General features: G+C 45.7%; 1 protein-coding gene and 1 long non-coding RNA gene across 2 annotated transcripts in view; one reads left to right on the top strand and one right to left on the bottom strand.

The window, feature by feature from the left end:
- Positions 1 to 19,413, top strand: part of LOC123039200 (ranBP2-type zinc finger protein At1g67325-like) — a 97,010-nt gene that overhangs the window by 38,164 nt on the left and 39,433 nt on the right. The window lies entirely within an intron of this gene.
- LOC123044768 (uncharacterized) lies at positions 16,628 to 17,658 on the bottom strand. Its single transcript, XR_006420337.1, has 3 exons — positions 17,321 to 17,658; positions 17,093 to 17,226; positions 16,628 to 16,705 (listed from the first exon to the last, which is right to left on the bottom strand). It is a non-coding gene; the product is annotated as an uncharacterized lncRNA (long non-coding RNA).

The following is a 19,413-nucleotide window of genomic DNA, read 5'->3' as shown; positions in this document are numbered from 1 at the left end:
CCCTGTAGTGTGTCTGATGCTGCCGCGTTCTACCGAGCCGAGGAGGGGAGCTCGATGGAAAAGGTGTTCTGGTCTCAGTATGCTGAGGCCGAACATCCGGTACCCCTGAGCGACCAGCTGAAGCAGCTGGTCGAGCTCCACAAGGTGGCCGAACAGGCCATGAAGGGCCTCATAGTTCGGCTGTGGCCTAGGGAAGCCATGCCTGGGAGCTACTTCGGTCTGGTGCGGCGGCTGGTGGACGCGTGTCCGTGGATTGAGGTCATCAAGCTCTCCGTCTGTATTGAAGGTGCCCTTCGGGCCCTCGTCCGTGCTAAAGTGCACTGGGGCAAGCTGGACGCGGAGAAGCTTTTGACGGACGCGACACCGCCGGGCAAGGAGTATCGCACGCCCGAGATGTATTATAAGGGCGTCCTGAAGGGTGCCCGCCTTATAGCGGGTGAATGCTCCAAAGATGTAATTTTTTAGTAGACTCGCATCTGTTATCCTGTACGCTGAAAACTTTGTTCATATGCGTTAAGCAACGCTTTGTTAATTTAAAATATTACCTTCTGTGCGGCCGTTTATCAAATTTGAGAGATGCAAGTCGTCGGCTTCTACCCCCATGCCACGAGTGCTGGGGTGTTCAGGATAAACCTGAGCGCTCTTGTTCCCATTCTTGGGTCCATCTAGGGAGGCGCTCAGCACAACGAACCAGGCCATCGGACTTATAATGCTTTATCACTTTCACTTAGCCATAGAATTCTATAATTTTAAATTTCGGCGAAGCCCCTAGTATTCGAAAGACCGAGTTCGGGGTGCTATCCACGCCTAGGCCAGATAAATCCGGCTCCTTGCTCTAAGCGGCATAAGACTTTAAGGACTCGAAAAACCTCGCGAACAGCGACCGGTCTCTCGCACTATCATGACGGTCAGTTTTAGCTTTCTCTACTGAGGTGTTAACCTAGCTCAACTGGGGCACAATCGCATTAGTTCTCCCAGCGCTACCTTAGCCAACATTGCGGAACGTAAAGTACCAAAACATGGGAGCCGGGCAAACCCAACTACTGACCCAAGACATGATTCGGAGCCGATGCATATAGTGCTATAAGTTCGGGGTGCCGCACTCAGAAGAGTGTTCGGTCTTCTCACACCACGTTATGGGGTGCTTAAGCCCCTGGTGTATTGGCCATACCAAAGTGTACGGTTGCATAATGTCATGATTGAACATATATGTATAAAAATAGATGAATACAATAATAGATAAGAGCTATGTCTTGTTTATTAAAAAGGGCTGCTATGAAAGCAGAACAATACAAATAGTGCGATAAGCAAGAGGTGAGATTATTTGACATGTCCCCCTTCAGGGGCAAGCTGCGGGACTTTAAGTAAAAACAGGTATTTAACTCGTTATAGAGACCACCTGGACATTCGACGCGGCTTGTTCTTGCCCTGGCTGTTGCATCGTGTGTTCGGCGAGTGTATTGCCGGACAGGCCCTCCGACTAGTTGAGTCCTGAAAGTATATAAAAAAAGAAATGGCGGAATAGGGAGCCCCTAAGTGCGGTTGAGCCGCATTCTTTATCACCGTCTGGCGGGGGCTGGGGTTGGTGCCGCACTGCTATGCTTGCTCGGAACGCGCCAGTCGGCTTTGTTGTAGGTTGCTTCGTGCGCGCTTGACGTTGTCCGAACGCTTAACACCTGGATTGGGGAGTTGCCTTGAGAGGCTGCTCTGTACTTCCGCCACCAGGGCTGCCGTGTGCTCCTCCGTTCGGAGAGAGCGTTCAGTGTTTCCATTTACCGTGATCACTCTGCGAGGGCCTGGCATCTTGAGCTTGAGATATGCATAGTGCGGCACCGCATTGAATTTTGCAAATGCGGTTCGTCCGAGCAGGGCGTGATAGCCACTGCGGAATGGGACTATGTCTAAGATTAACTCTTTGCTTCGGAAATTATCCGGGGATCCGAAGACCACTTCGAGTGTAACCGAGCCTGTACATCTGGCCTCTACACCTGGTATGACGCCTTTAAAGGTTGTCTTTGTAGGTTTAAACCTTGAGGGATCTATACCCATTTTTCGCACTGTATCCTGATAAAGCAGGTTTAGGCTACTGCCGCCGTCCATGAGGACTCTGGTGACCAATGCGGCGAATCCGCCGTGACGGATGCTAGTGGGGTGGTCCCTTTGATCAAAAGTGATCGGGCAGGAGGACCATGGGTTGAACTTTGGGGCGACTGGCTCCAACGCATAGACGTCCTTGAGAGCATGCTTCCGCTCCCTTTTGGGGATGTTGGTTGCGTATATCATGTTCACCGTCCACACTTGCAGGGGGAATCCCTTCTGTCCTATGTTGTTCGGCGGCTGGGGCTCCTCCTCGTCATCGCTACGCAGCCCCTTGTCTCTGGTTTCGGCACTTAACTTGCCTGTCTGCTTGAACACCCAACAATCCCTGTTGGTGTGGTTGGCTGGTTGTTCGGGGGTGCCGTGTATCTGGCACGAGCGATCGAGTATCCGGTCTAAGCTGGATGGGCCCGGAGGGTTTCTTTTGAATGGCTTCTTCCGCTGACCGGGTTTAGAGCCTCTGAATCCAGCATTGACTGTCGTATCGTCAGTATTGTCGCCGTTAATGTGGCGCATGTGATTGTTGCGACGTGACCTGCCATTGTTGTCCTTGGTATCCGAATTGCCAGGGCTCTTGGTTATGTTATTGCTACGAGCTAGCCAGTTGTCTTCGCCCGCGCAGAAGCGGGTCATGAGTGTCGTGAGGGCTGCCATAGATTTCGGCTTTTCCTGTCCTAGGTGTCGGGCAAGCCATTCATCTCGGATGTTGTGCCTGAAGGCTGCAAGGGCCTCAGCGTCCGAACAGTCGACTATTTGATTTTTCTTGGTTAGGAACCGTGTCCAGAATTGGCTGGCCGATTTCTCTGGCTGCTGGATTATGTGGCTTAGGTCATCAGCGTCTGGTGGTCGCACATAAGTGCCCTGGAAGTTGTCAAGGAATGCGGATTCCAGGTCCTCCCAGCAACTAATTGACTCTGTTGGCAGGCTGTTAAGCCAATGTCGAGCTGGTCCTTTAAGCTTGAGCGGGAGGTATTTGATGGCGTGTAGATCATCACCACGGGCCATGTGGATATGAAGGAGATAATCCTCGATCCATACCGCGGGATCAGTTGTGACATCGTATGATTCGATGTTTATGGGTTTAAAACCCTCGGGGATTTGATGATCCATTACTTCGTCTGTGAAGCATAGTGGGTGTGCGGCGCCCCTGTACTGGGCTATATCGCGACGCAGCTCGGATGAGCTTGGTCTGTTGTATTCGGCCTGGTCGTATTTATCATATCCGGTGTGACGGTTATCGTCACGTGATGTGGAGCACCCGAGCGATCCGTAGATCGATCTTGTTTGCCTTGCCTTATCCTCCAATATGTCTCGCAGGTCTGTTGCGTTTCCCCGTGCTCTGGTATTCTTAGAGTGGCGCCGGGGTGCGGCTTGGATTGAGGGCCAAAGGGCCTCTCTGTCACGGCCACGGTGTGGCCGATCGGGCGCATCGTACGCTGGTGATGTAGGTTTAGTTGCTTTCTCCTCTAGTTGGGGTAGCAGCCTGTGCTTTGGGTAACTCTTGGAGGGGCGTTCGAGTTTATACTCTTCGGCCGCCAGGACTTCAGTCCATCTGTCGGCTAGCAGGTCTTGGTCAGCTCTAAGATGCTGCTGTTTTTTCTTGAGGCTGCTTGCCGTGGCCATAAGCCTGCATTTGAAACGCTCTTGTTCGACGGGATCCTCTGGCACGACGAATTCGTCGTCGTTGAGGCTTGCCTCGTCTTCGGAGGGAGGCATATAATTGTCGTCCTCGACCTCTCTGTCGGCCGCTCTCTCATGAGGTCTGGCTCCTTCGTCCTCCTGCGCTGAATCCTGCTGGAGGGGGGTGTCTTCGGCACTGTCCGGGGTGTTGACGTCTCCGGTGCCGGATTCGCCATTCTTGCTTTGGCGGGATTTAGAGCGGCGCCGCTGACGTCGACGCTTGGGTTGCTTCTTGGAGGGGTCGTTCTTCGCTTTTTCATCGCCATCCCCTGCTTTGGGGGTGTCCACCATGTATATATCATATGACGAGGTGGCCTTCCAGTGCCCTATAGGTGCTGGTTCTTGGTCGTCTCCTTCATCGGCGTCCATACCGTCGATGTCTTCGGAGTCGAAGTCGAGCATGTCAGTTAGATCGTCGACAGTGGCTACAAAGTGGGTGGTGTGTGGGTTTCAAATTTCTTCGTCGTCCGCATCCCAACCCTGCTGACCATAGTCCGGCCAGGGCTCTCCTGACAAAGAGAGAGACTTTAGGGAGTTCAGGATATCGCCAAAGGGCGAGTGCTGAAAGATGGCCGCGGTGGTGAACTCCATGATCGGAGCCCAATCGGGTTTGATCGGAAGGGGTGCAGAAGATTCGGAGTCCGGAACAGAGTCCGGCACCTTGGAGTCACGGGCCTTGCAAAGGACTAGACTGGTATTCGGCTCTATCGCCGTAGGGATTGTGGCTCCTGGGGCGGCGTCCAACCGTCCGTCCCCGACTAGCGCAGTCGGCTCCGAGCTAATGGTCAGAGCGGACACCTGAGCGGCACTCTAGGCGCTATCCGGCGGCAGAGTTAGATCATGCCCATCGGGACAGTGCGGCACGCTCGGCCGTGGCTCGAATCCGTCGAAGATCAAGTCCCCGCGGATGTCGGCCGTGTAGTTTAAGCTTCCAAACATGACCTGATGGCCAGGGGCGTAGCTTTCGATCTGCTCCAGATGGCCAAGCGAGTTGGCCCGCAGTGCGAAGCCGCCGAATATGAAGATCTGTCTGGGGAGAAAAGTCTCACCCTGGACTGCGTCGTGGTTGACGATCGAAGAAGCCATCGGGCCTAAAGGTAACGATACAGTGGAACTCTCAATGAAAGCACCAATGTCGGTGTCAAAACCGACGGATCTCGGGTAGGGGGTCCCGAACTGTGCGTCTAGGCGGATGGTAACAGGAGACAAGGGACACGATGTTTTTACCCAGGTTCGGGCCCTCTCGGTGGAGGTAAAAACTCTACTCCTGCTTGATTAATATTGATGATATGGGTAGTACAAGAGTTGATCTACCACGAGATCAGAGAGGCTAAACCCTAGAAGCTAGCCTATGGTATGATTGTTGTTCGTCCTACGGACTAAAACTCTCCGGTTTATATAGACACCGGAGAGGGCTAGGGTTACACAGAGTCGGTTACAATGGGAGGAGATCTTTATATCGTATCGCCAAGCTTGCCTTCCACGCCAAGGAAAGTCCCATCCGGACACGGGACGAAGTCTTCAATCTTGTATCTTCATAGTCCGGGAGTCCGGCCAAAGGTCAAAGTCCGGCCATCCGGACACCCCCTAATACAGGACTCCCTCACATGTCCTCTCCTCCGTTGCTCCATCCCTCAATGCAAAAAAACCGAAGCCGAAATCAATTGTCCACCCTATTTGAACCTTCTGGTTCTCGAGGCACTCGCCCACTGGGAAGGAATCTCAATAGCTCATATTTCTACAACCACTACATGGTTCATCAGTGCTTCGATACGGAGCCAACATCAATTACCATAAATTAGAATTGGCCGGGTTAAAGGGTCAAGATTCACAGTCGACGAGATTGAGAACGCCTAATAGAAACTTTTAACAAAGATTATTTTCCTTGCATAATTTTCCACCTTCCTCCATCCTGCCGCTAATCTATAATATCTAAATAGTTCATCCCCACTATCCTATTTCTCTTGACATGCAGCCTATCCACATCATCAGCCTTGCCACCTCAGCATTTCTAACGAATTGTGTGATTAACTCTGATAATTAACCAAAGCGGACCTCTTTCGTCCTCCATTACCGATGAGTCACTGTATAGAAACCCATCGGTCATTACAAAGAGAAGCCCATCGGTCCCATCTTTTCGTGTCTCTATTACTCCTCCATATGCATCCTAGCGGACCAGGCGATCCGATCCGATCAACCTCCACCCACCCACACACCACCGAACTTTGTCCTGCAAACCACCGCTCCGGCGTTAACCAATAACCTCCTCACGCAAGCCACGATAGTCCCTGCCAGATCCGGTGCAGGATCGCCGCCGCCTCTAGCCGACAAGGTCGAGGAGTGCAGCATGTTGCCCTCCACTGATCCAGGTGCGACAGTCAGATCCTTCGCCGAGAGGTGCAACACACGTATCTCGACCGCGACGCGACCCTGCAGCCTCAACCTCGGCCATCTACTATCGACGACTCTGCCTCCTCAAGAACGACATGTACCACCGCCCCGCTACCCAGAAGCGACGACGCCACCGAATCTCAGACGACTTCCCCTGCCCCGGCTAAAGTACCAAACAGTGGAGCGACCCCTCTCCCATCTTCTCCAACATCAGGTTGGTATCTGCGCCTTTGATCCAAAATCGTGATTTCTGTTCTATGTATTTTTGTTTATGTGACAATCCATATATGGATGGCTCCATGTAACGGGATTTTGAGTGATTTGTGTTCTAGGTATTTTTGTTTCTGTGATTTCTAATTTATCCATCTATTATGAAGTGAATCCTGCTAAACAAATACGGAAGAAACTAATCAATACCTAATGACCTTGGCCCCTTTGCCCCTTTTGTAGGTAAGCAACCCTCCTCCTTCTCAGTTTCCCGTCTCCTACATGGGACATATATGTTGCTGCTGTTGATGTAGATACGTTCGACTCTTATTCTTAGGAGAAGTTTTGATTAACCTTTTATTTGTGGGGCAACTTCCACAACATCTCAGGCTGCCGTGGCTTGCCAATTAACTCCACCCCCCCCCCCCCCCCCCCCCCCCTCTCCATCTAATGTTTCTTTGTGCAGACCTTTTAATCTATCTGGGCAAGGTCTTTGATGAAAATGCTAGCAAATTGCCGTTCGAAATAAATCAAGGTAATCTTTATGCTTTACTGCCAACATGTCTTTTGAAACTTTGATGCAGACATTGATAGCATCATTGGTTCATATAGCAGACTATTATTTGCTTTTTTTGTGGAAAAAATCAATTCAATAAGTTTATGATCATATTTATCTCAAGACTTCCGAGTTACGTGCCGTAAGAATAATATATCCGCTGTCTCTTCTTGACAGGTATGGTATATTGCTGCTATCTTCATAATCTTTGGCATTTCATAGATTGCACGACCAGTTCTGTCGCGGTTCATTATTTATACAATAGCGGATTTTGTTGAGAAAACTGTTGTTTTATACTTCTAGAATTGCTACCTGTCCTATGTGCAGATTCCGTTTGAATGTTTAAGGACAAGTTGTACGATGAAAAATAAAGTAGGGCAGCTATCATAATTCACTATATACTACTCGTATTGGCTTCTGCCATTGTTTCCCGATGCATACATCCAGGAAACGTGTGATTTCAAGATTGTTTCCCCAGTGCTAAATATATTGACGCACTGGGGTCTTATGTTCAGTATTATTTTTTATAATATCTTCTTCACAGTAACATCATGTATTAAGTCGTCTCTCTTTTGTATCAGCTATCCTGTATCAACTTCACGCTAACACCAGTTTTTTCAGTGATGTGGAACATGTCAATCCTACACTTCTATGCTTCGATCATGTTCCAGTCAGTTTTTCAGTCTTTGGTAGTGATGTTGAAGTGGTGGCTGTTTCACCTAATTGTGTTGGAAGTTTACTCTCCAGAGAAAATAGCCTTGGGGTGGGTACGAAAAAGTAGTTGGTGGACAGGTAGGGCAGAACAGGCCAAAAAAAGAAGCAAAAACGATTGAGACCATGGAGCCGGACTCAATAGCAAGCTACACACGTCATTGCACCATTGGACGACCGGTGATTCAACAGTCCCTATTCTTTTTGTTGTTCTGGTTGTTTGTTCTATATATACTTATATCCTAAGATCTAAGCAATATCTCAACAAATTATGCATATTAAATTGATTTCTATCTATGGAATTTGGTTATCCCATTTAGTTTTTTTTAACTTCGCATCCTGTTTTGATTTGGGTCTGTATCTATCTTTGTACAATTAATATATAAAGTTTGATTAATCTGATTTCATAGTCATACATCAGTGATAACAATTTCCTATAGATGTATGTGAGTGATAACCTAACTAAAGGGGCATTGCCTGTTATAATGATCGGGATTGTTACAACTCAACCTTGGAGCATTTAAACTATTGTCCTCAAATGCAATCTTAGCTGATCTATGAGCTTCAGAGGCGTGGCCCCTGGTGATATGAAATACTTGAACAGAGTAAGATTTGTAATGGCACAAAAATCTACTAGAAGGCTTTTCCCAGTGTCCAGGTTCTCTCATGTGCGATCTAGCAGCTGCGGCCTAGGCAAGGGATAGACTATCTATGAGGATAGTGGCTTCCTGAAGAGCTTGATGTAATGATGGTTGCAAGTTTTAGTCCCTGTGCTTTTGCCCATGATGTATGTTGTAACTCAGGTAGTTGTAAGAATGATACTTGGAATTCGCAAAAAAAAAGATACTTGGACGAATGAATGTCTTATTACAATTCACGTCTCAGTTGTTCCTTAGAATGATGCCCTGTTGGAACTTTGTGATGATACTTAGAAGAATGAATGTCTTACTAGATTTTCTCTTTGGTTGACAAGCTTTTTGTAATTTGCGAGATTGAAACAATAGAGATTTATCATTTTGCAAATGTAGTTTGTCTGAGCTCACAAAGTCACAAGCATCCAACATTGGTGGTAAATTTTAATTCTTTCTCATATCTTATTTGTCCTTCAGGAATATACCTCAGGTTGTTTTAGAACTTGGTATACTAATTTCCCGCAGCAACGCGCAGGGTGTTATCTAGTATAATATAATAGGGAAGAGTGAGAAGTTAGTGTCAGAAACAGGAGAGATTTTTTTGATCTGATCCGCTATCTTCGCTTTTGATTCCATTTGGATTATGACTCATCGTGTCGAAGACGCACTCCACCACGGCCACATCCGGACGATTTTGTCTGGCAAAGATTATCACCTCACAAGACCTGACCTAAATTGTAAGAGCACGAAAAAAACTACAGCATGGACCAATTCACAAGAGGTTTCGATCTAGGGTTGATGTTAGCAAACAATATGTACCCTCGTGCTTTCAATTATTAAGCCAGCAGTCGTATGAATATACTTGGTTCAGAAAAAAATCAGTATAATTTCTTTTTGAAAAGAAGATCTAAAGCATACTGAGTAATAATCAAACATCGGGTTTTTAAGGATGGGTGTAGATCAAACCTGCATGTTTCCAACATTAACTTGCGTGCAACAGGAGATACATACGTATGTATGCAGAGGCCAAAGCAAACATTAGCAGATGATGAGCTGCCGCCGGCAAGTACTTTTTCAACTCCTTGCATACGTACGTGTAAAGAACAAACCAAACATGATGATGTGATGAAGCTGCCGCCAACAATTACTTGTCGTCGACTCCTCGCATGCATGCGCCTCACGAACGCTTCACCTTTCGTTCGGTAATTAAGTGCCAAAGAGACGTTCATCAACACCACGACTTGATCAGGAAGCGTCCTATGACTGTCTTTTGCATGTACCTGATGAAACACTGGGGCTGTCAAATAGAGTTCCGGTTCGATGGCCGGAGGGGGTGAGTGTAGGTGCTCCGGTGGTGCCTGTTATATGCCTCCTCGTCAATGGTGTTGGTGAACATGTCCACCGTGGCTCCGCTCTAGCAAGGTCGACACCAGCTTGACATAGGAACATGGCTTCCTCGCCTCGCCGTTAGGCAACTCGATGGCCTAAGTAATCATCTGACCAGCACTGATCATGATTCATGACTGAGGATGAAGACCGTGGGCAACAGAGTAAGGACAGTACATGCAAATAAAAAGTGCGTCTAGGCATATCGACGAGAATCGGGTTCAATACCATGGCGGTACTATACCTGTACGATGTATTTACCTGACAATATCTATGTTGAACTCGTAGAGGAGCTACTCATAGTTAGAGAAGATGAGCGAGTTGGCCTCGGAGGTGGTGATGATCCACTCGTACGCAATCTTCAGTAAATCAGGGATCGTCGTCATCATGCAGTCATGCTGGATGTTCATCCTAGCTGAGTGTTCTTTCTCCAGGTCCAGTCTGACCAGCATCATCGGCAGGACACAATGAATCAACCAAGCGCTGCTGGTTTGCGGCCACCTCTAATCTGTCGGTGATGGAGCTCCGTCGTTCCTTCGCGCGGGACTGTGATCGTGCAGGCCTCAGATTGTAGTCGATGTAGGATCGAGCCGCGGGGGCTTGCATCGGCGGTTGAGCCGATCGACCTCATCGACGGAACCTTGAGTAGGCGAGACACGGATCTCGTCAGATGCATCGGAGGTAGCTATCGCCAATGACCTAACCCATCGTGATCTCCTTTTCGACTCAAATAGATACAAACAGAGACGGTCAGATTAAGGAAGGGATATTACACGGTAGGATTCCAATTCGAGTCGTCAAGAGTTGTTTTCCTTTTTTTCATCCAGTCGACGTGCATAGTTCGTTTTTCCTTTATTCTTCACCAAGCCAAACGTGTAGACTTTGTCTGTAGTGCTTTTGTGTTTTTTTCCCTTGCCCGTGTGTAGGACAAAAAAATCACATAAACAGGACGGACGAAAACAACAACGCAGCGGGGATATATAGATAGATTAGTACCACCTTGGATATAAAAAACAAATATAGACGTGTTGAAGAAAAAAACTGAAAGCGTAAATTCACATAAAGAAAGCGTATTGTGACGGTGAACCCACGGAGTCAATTCGTGCTTTATTATTACTAGCAAAACATGCCCGTGCGTTGCAACGGGAAAAAAATATCCATCCATCATGCTCACACTTTACAACATCGGCGAATCCTTTGAAATCTTTCACGATGCCACACAACAAACAACATGATAAGTGGTGTTTCGCAAAAAGCATAAGATTGGATGATTTTTGAATACTCAAGATGTTTCAAATTTATTTAACAACATAAATATCAATGGTAAACCGACATTTCCAAAATACCACATGTAAAGAAGATATTAATTAAGGTTGTATCGTAAACAAGATTTTAGAAATGATTAATATAATAGCATATTTAAAATCTGCATGATTTTTTGAGAGATTTCCATATATGACATGTTAGATTTTGGGTTTGAAAGTTATGAGTTAAAAAAAATTGAATGTGCCCGAAAATAGAAAAAATAAAAATAAAGTGGCTGGGCCAAAACTGAAACATCATGTGGCCCATCTGCTAAATAGGAGAGAATGGAGAAGGAGAAAACCAGGAATCGAACCCGGGTCTCAGGTATTGAGACGTGAGGCTAATACCACCACGCCACTCTACCTCGCGTTATGAATGATATGGGCTTACCTTAAATAAACATAAGCCATCCGCGATTTAAGTGAACCGTTTTTTCCCACTTATCGGTGGCATGGTGGGTAATTATTTACAACTCCAAGGGTAATTTTAGTGACGTACGACCAGAAGCACTATTTGCTTTATTAGTAGGGAAAGACTAGCAAAAAGACCCGTGCGTTGCAACGGGAGAGAAAACATAACATACATTCTTAACCCAACAACCATCACTTAAGACCACAATAGGTCCATCTCCTTTATTTTTGCGAGGCATCATATTTGTGTTGCCGCTTATCCTCCTTCTCACCCTCGCCGGCCGGCGATGGCCTCGGTGTTCACAGAAAACAAAACAAAAACGTGTATTTGTGTTGCCGCTTATCCCCTCTCTCTCTCTCTCTCTCTCTCTCTCTCTCTCTCTCTCTCTCTCTCTCTCTCTCTCTCTCTCTCTCTCTCTCTCTCAATGAGAAATCTGTTGTTTTCCCCTGCGAGATTTTTCAGAGGTATGCATGTGTAGTTATCGGTGTTTTCTCTTCCTTATATTGTTATAGTGGGGTGTTTATTTGCAATCCGGGTCACCGCCGGTACGAAAGGAAAACATATATTACGTTATAAATTATAAGTTTGCTCCCAAAATGATATTTTAAAAATATTTAACAGGTAAAATTAACATCATATTTAGATTCCACATATTTTTCGAATAAAATTCATATATAATATGTTAAAATCGAAGTTACAGTTTAAAAGATACGGATAATTTAGAAAATCATTGGTTTGACTTAAATATATTCCAAAATAATATTTGAAAATACTTAACAGGTGAAAATGATCTCATATTCATATTCTATATATTTTTCTAATCAAATTTCATATATAACATGTTCAAATCGGAGTTATGGTTTAAAAGATATGGATGATTTAAAAAAACATTGTTTGACATAAATATGATCCGCGGATGAATTACCTAAAACAGCAAGGGGGTTTCGAAAAATGTAAAATAACAGTTCGGGTGTGACTTAAATCCGGACTACGGGTTGATTCCAACAAAACACAGAGACTTTTGTGTAAAATGTGAAAAAAAATTCGTTTTAACTTAAAACAGGACTGTGGGTTGAATTTTTTGAAATAGAGGGACTTTTCTGAAAAATACCATGACGGACGAAAGAAATCCAATTTACTTTATTATTAGGTAAAGAAATGATAATTAAAATGTTAAATGCTCAATATTGTCCGTCGATGATTAACTCAGGTTTATAACTTGAGAGCTCCTAACAGATTAGTATATGTTCGCAGCAACATTATTGCATAAATATGTAGGAATACCAAAATGATTCGTAAACTATTTATGACATGGAGCATCTGTGTGAGAGAAGAAAAACTGATTTACTGAACCGAAGACACTAAATCGTGAATGAGATATGTGGCACAACATGTACAAAATCACCAACTGATGAAGGGATCCAGCTTTAGAATTTGATAACTGAAAATTAAAAGCCTCTCATTCAACAGTTTCAGGTAATCTAACCGTGGCAATGAAAAGCCAGAAATACATGCAGACATGTTATTTGTTCGTATTTTTTCTGTGTCACTTAGTGTATCTTCAAAACTAAAATAAGGGCTTATTGTGACTCCATATTTTGGTGTTACGCCTGGGAAAAACATTTAATAAAAAGTTCTGACACAATGTAATTAATTTACAAAAACTATTAGCATAATTAAGTTTCTTCTTTGCTTGAACGCACTTCCGGAGGTGTATAAATGATAATTAAAATGTTAAATGCTCAATATTGTCCGTCGATGATTAAATCATGGAACATTCATATAACTGATAGTCGGAGGAGATCAAACTAACATGTTCAGCATAAAATTCTATAGACAACTTCTCATATCCGTGGGATTTTTGGTTTTTACTATATATGAATTCTCTTAAAATTCAACAATGCTTTGTGTTGTTATTTCAGCATAATCATTCACGTAGGATTAAAAGCCGGAGAATTTGGAAGCTCAACTGACATCCGTCATTACCTGTTGCCGTGCTAACTTACTGGTCACTGGATGAAAAACTACAGAGATTGGACGTTGCTTTGCATTACTTGTGCCACTGCCACATTCGGAATATAGAACACATCTATGGCAGCAGGGTTATCCAGTCCTGTCTGCAGCACAAAGGAGACGTGAGTGGGGACCTTTGTTTCGGGAAGCTGCGGCCTTGATTGCGAGGTTGGCGAGCGGACAATTGCCGGCCAGCAGGAGCAGCGACCTTTGCGAGCCGGAGCGGGAGCCGTCGAGTTTGGCGAGTGGGTCACGCGAGGGAGACGGCCTAGGTCCTTGCGCATGGTTAGCGTAGCCCGCCGCAAGGGTCGTGCCAGCATGATCTCCGGGTCTGGGCGGGCTGGGCAGCGTCTGCACGGTTTCCTCCTGGATGAGCATGCATGCCCAGGCCCCAGGCAAGGGTTGCAGGTTTTTCAACTCCAGTCGGTCCATCGGGAACACGTCGGCGATCGTGTTCATGACGGACTTGCCCGGATCCAAGCAACACCTAAGCGCAGGCTGCGTCGATCTCTTGTGTCGCGCTGCAACGAACCAGAAGAATGCCGTGGAGTCCATCCTGGCACATAGCGCCCTCAGGCTCTCATTGATGCCCACGGCGTCCTAGACCCTTCCTAGAGCCTGCAGCAGCAAGGGAGTCAGACTGCTCGTGATCGCGATACATAGAGATCGCGGCGGCGGAGCACGGCGCTTGCGTTGATGTGTTCGGAGCGGGACGCGAGGCCGCACTCTAACTCAGCCAAGCCGGCTTTCGTTGCCTCCTCTGTCAGAGGGCCACAGCCTCCACATCCCCTCGCCGTCGCGCTCGATGCCATGGGCCTGCCATCAAAACCACTTCCGATCCCTGAAACCCTAGCGCAGCTCTTCTACCTCCACGGGAATCAATCCATATTTATGGGAGGAATTAGAGGAGGCAGCGATGCAGAGTTGGACACAGAGTCCGCGTCTTGAGGGAAGACGTGCGTACGGGGATCAATGGGAAGAGGAATAAGGGAACTATCTCGGATTGATAACTTGCTTCGTCTTTCAATCGTACCAAGGCCCAAGCCTGTAGTTCCTTTTTTTTGAGCAATAAGCCTGTAGTTCCTAGGTTCGAGTCCTTTTTGAGAGGCCGAGGCCCAGCCAGTTGTGGGCGCACCGGGGAGGAAGGGCGCTACGAACGTGGCCCAAGCGGGAGTTTAGAAGCGTTTTTTGAGCCGAACGTTTCATGTATAGTTTTAGTACCACCTTGGATAACGAAATAATACTATACATTATACGGTGAACAAGTGACGGTGAACCCGGAGACCCAATCCGTGCTTTATTATTAGGGAGAGATAGTACAAATGCCTGTGCGTTGCACCGGGAGATCTTTTTTGTAAACCCTGCTCCTGCTCCAAGTTCCACTACACTCCACTTCTTATATCCCAAACAAATGTCAAAAATAAGGTTACCTTCATTCGCTATAAGGTGAATATGCCTTTGTGTTGCCGCGGTTGAATTGTCGCTAAGCTATGCTTTAGGTTGAGGTATGATTCTGCTCTTCACCCGCCTCCATAAGAAAACCTAGATCACCTCTTCTCCTCTCCGCGCCGCCATGGTACACCGCCGGGCAAAGCCCGCACAGTGTCGTCGGCGACGAGGAGGTCCTTCGGAGATGTTGTGCCCTGGTGAAGGCGACGAGGAGGTCCTTCGGAGATGTTGTGCCCTGGTAGGAGGGCCGGCTGCTGCGCGTGCGTTGGTGGGTCGTGGGTGGTCTGGGCTGGCGTCTTAGCCTCAGCATGTGGCTACCTTCAGTGGCGGCCCAACCTAGCCTGGTCATTGGAGAAGGGGGCTACATCTGTTCGGATTCGATCCATTTTCGTGGTCTTTCAGTTTCTACATGCCCTTCTCACATTTTCTTCTCCGAGCAAGCGATTTGCTTCACAAATTGCAACCGACCACACTCCTGGTCTACAACAACATCTTCTCGGCCGCTGCTTCCACAAGTCCCTGGGTTGAAAAAAAGTTCGATCCGTCAAGGCAGAGGCTCAGAGGGATGCAGGAGGAACAAGAGCTTGGCTCCCCCAGAGATTTGAATGTAACTTTCTTTTCCCGTACGGGAAAGCAATTGCCGTTGTTTGGACAATGAAGTGTTGATGTGAAGAACAGACCCTAACGTCCTTCGTCAGCGCCTACTTCGACTTTGCACTGCCATTGGATGGAATAGTACTCCAACTAATCGTACTTACAAAGCATGGCAACCCATCTTCCAGCTTACACATCCTTTGAATCTCAAAAGCATGCACCCGCTCTGAACTTTTGAACGTTTACTCTGTTGCTCTCAATTTGTAACTGCTTTTCATGTTCAGATTTAAGGCAAATAAAAAAGGAGTGGAGGGGAGCAGATTTGTCCAGAAATACGACTGGCTAGAACAGAATAATCTCTCCCTCTCTCTTAGAATACACACACACATGCACAAGCAAGTAAATCAAACTTCAAAACTGAATGAACCACACCTGCAGTCATACTTTTGTTGCGACCAGGCCAGGCGGAGGCGGGACACGGTGGCACTGGCGGCTGACACCGCCGAGGTGGACAAGCTCGCATACATTCTCTTCTCTGGGTTCACGAATCTCGTGTCCGCCTTTCCCTGTTCCCCCTTGGCTCCTACCGCACGTGTCCGCCTTTCTCGACGCGGCGTAGGAGGCGAAGGAGGTGGCACGTGGAAGCCTTCAACTGGAAATTAACAAAATGTTTAGTTAGAAGTGAGAACCTTTTTATTATCTTATAAAAAAACTAAAAGCGTAAATTCACGAGAAGAAGCGTATTGTGACGGTGAACCCACGGAGTCAATCCGTGCTTTATTATTATTTGCACTTGTGGTGACTGGTGTATGATTGACTAAAAAGGGTAAAAGTACTCCCTTAGGGCAGCCAAACTGTGCCAATGGCTCTGATGGCCTTAGGAAAAAATGGTGGAAAATTATAGCAAATTTAGTCCGTGTACACGCCTAAGCTTCATGGATAACAAACTGTTCAAGTAGCAGTCTTGCTATTTGGTGGCATATAACTGCCAATCATAATCCACGAAGAATTTCTGAAATTTAGATTATTCTGAACATTTTTAGTTACCCCAGAGACATTCAGCAGGTAACAGAGGGCATGCATACTATGTAATCTAGGGACATGTGTTACCTAAAGTCTAAACATTGCCTGAAATACTATGCAAAATAAGTACAACTTCAACAAAGAACAAACAATGAAATAAGAGATTTCATGCCTGGCCTCAATCAGAACAGTCAACACCCTTTTCTGAAGTGCCCATGCCTCTACTGCTGCCTTTTCCCTGCCTCAACACCTGTATCATAGAGCATACATAATGATAAGAATAACATTAGGCTGAGAAACATTGACCCCCTGTACAAAAGAGAGCATAGAGCTAGAAAAGTAACGCGAGAATCTTTATATGATTATATCACAAACCATCTATGAATTGACCAACACATCATTCCAATATAAAATTTATGCAGTGCCATGGAGACCATCTGGCGGGAGCATGCTCCCTTGTGGATACAAACAGACATGATGACTAAGGGAGGGATTTGAAACTTCAGTAACTACATGAATAACATGGTTTCGATTTTCAATCTCCACTGAGATGAAAGTGAAGACACGGTAGAAACAGAGCATTACAAGCCTGTGATTGCATTGCCTGCTACTGTGCAAAAGGCAGCAAGAAGGGTACCTGCATGAATATGCTGTAGCAATCTGGCAGGGATATCACATACACTCTGAGTCTGCAGCTCTTATTCTCTTGCGGTTGTCAGATTTTTCAATAACCAACAGATGCCTGAACCATGGTCGCTTTTACTTGCATATCTGCACACATGAATGAGGTACAGGAAGGAACGAACTATCACCGGGAAGTGGATTCCTATCAAAATAGTGATCGATCTGACAGAGATATACATACAGGCAAGGGGACGGCGAGGACCAAGGGCACTACACCGTGGTCGTCCATCGTCGCCGACTGCCGGTGTCGCCGCGGGGATGTGGATCCAGGCAGGGCGGAGATCCTCCAGCGGCGGAGTATGGCAGGGGCGGTGGCGCTAGGAGGTGCAGCCGATGGGGAAGGCGAGGGGCGGCCGGATCCACGTGTGCTGGCGATGAACGACGGCTGGATCGGGCGCTAGGTGAGGCAGAGGCGCGGGGGCGACGCTCGGCGGCAGGGGGTGGCCGGAGACGCTCGGTGAGGTGGGGCGTGGCAGGACCGCAGGATGCAGGAAGGGTCGTGCAGGTGTGACTCCCCCCTACCGGTTCGGGGTGTTTATCACGAGGATTGCGGGTTCAATTACCTAAAATGAGAGTGACTTTTCTAAAAAACACCGCGACGGTGAACCCGGAGACCCAATCCGTGCTTTATTATTATTAGGGAGAGGCTAGTACAAATGTCCGTGCGTTGCACCGGGCGAGAAAAAGACACATGTGCGATTGTGCATCATTTTTATATTCAGTTTAATGCACGCCCATAATAAGTTTCAACATGGAAAATTCCTTATTTTAAATAAAAGTTAAGATTTTCATAAAAATGGAACACTTAATAATTAACATTTTTATGAAAATTGGAACATTTCCTAAAAAAGAATAGTTTTTTAGGAAAAAGATTTTTTTACATATAATTTTTATAGCATTTTTGCTAGGAAATTTTTACAGATGGTTGTTTGCTTGGGAAGAGTTTGTTCCTTTTTTTTAATGCCCGTGAGTTGCAACAAGTACAATCTTGCAAAACCTGCTCCATGTGTCCTAACGCAACATTTTCTTTTATTCAAATATGATAATTAATGTTACACTTATTCAAATCTGATAATTAATGTTACACTGATTATTGTTTTCTTTTTAAGTTTTTGGTCATTAAGAAGCCACCATAGCGTTCTTTGTTTGATTCAAGAGTAGTGGTTCATGGAATAGTCTTTGAGTTGGTTTTATTTTTTGCTTTCCGCCACAGTTGCCGCAGAGGGAGGACAAACTACGCACGAAGACCACCATGGTTGGCATGGAGGGAGGACAACGATGCGCGAAGATGCCTCGAGGGAGATAGGGTAGGTCGCCGGAGCACCAAAACAACGTGGTCGTGATTCTCTGTTTATTCCCAATCTTAATGAAGAGTTCCACGCACTGAAGAAACAGAGATCATCCATCGGAAGCAACACACAAACCAGGAGGAGCAGCATAGTTCATATCTTCAGATTGAGCAAAACATATTTGTGGAAATTAAATAATAAGAGCACTGCAATTGCTAGTAAACTACATGATAATTTCAAGCAATACACAGGACCACCATCATATCTTCAAATATACTTTATTGTCATTCTGGACATGTATTTGGTCCTTCATACAACATATATATGCATTGATCACCTATATAATTAAGATTATTTTTAAATACATTAGTAATAGATATTAGTGATTAATAACATTTTCCTGTTTGACTACTTACATCATCATTTACCCACTCTTCTTCATCTAGCAGACACATAGATCTGAACCAACAATTGTTTTCTAAAAGATGATTCTATTGCTATATGAGCACATAGATCATGATCGGTCAATGTATAGTCTGCAAAAAATCAAATACTTTAATAATATATTGAATACAAAAGTACACAGAATAAATCAAACAAATACCTTGTGGTAGATAATCATATTTCTTTTCAACTATGATCTCTTTATTTGAATCTGGTTCCTTAACATCATGTAATGGTAAAACTGATTCCGGCACAATTGATTCAAAACATTCAGAAATTGGAGAGATGCTGACATAGTTGGTGACATTGGTGATGGCTCCAGAACACCTGTTTCAGAATTTTTTGCTTTTTTTGAAGGTCAGTTATCCAAATCCTCTGCAATGTTCATTTCAGCGATGTCATCTATTTTCTGCAGTTACAACGTAAACAAAAGGTAAGCCTCAAACCATTATTTTGTTTGTAGAATATGTCAGATTGTGCAAAGATAGAGTCAACAGGGAATTGTATCAAATATGGAGCAAATAGAATAGGCTACTGTTGC

This window comes from Triticum aestivum, chromosome 2B (genome assembly GCF_018294505.1).
Source record: "Triticum aestivum cultivar Chinese Spring chromosome 2B, IWGSC CS RefSeq v2.1, whole genome shotgun sequence".
NCBI lineage: Eukaryota > Viridiplantae > Streptophyta > Magnoliopsida > Poales > Poaceae > Triticum > Triticum aestivum.
The sequence above is the reverse complement of the archived record's forward strand: the minus strand, read 5'-3'. Positions and strand labels throughout refer to the sequence as shown.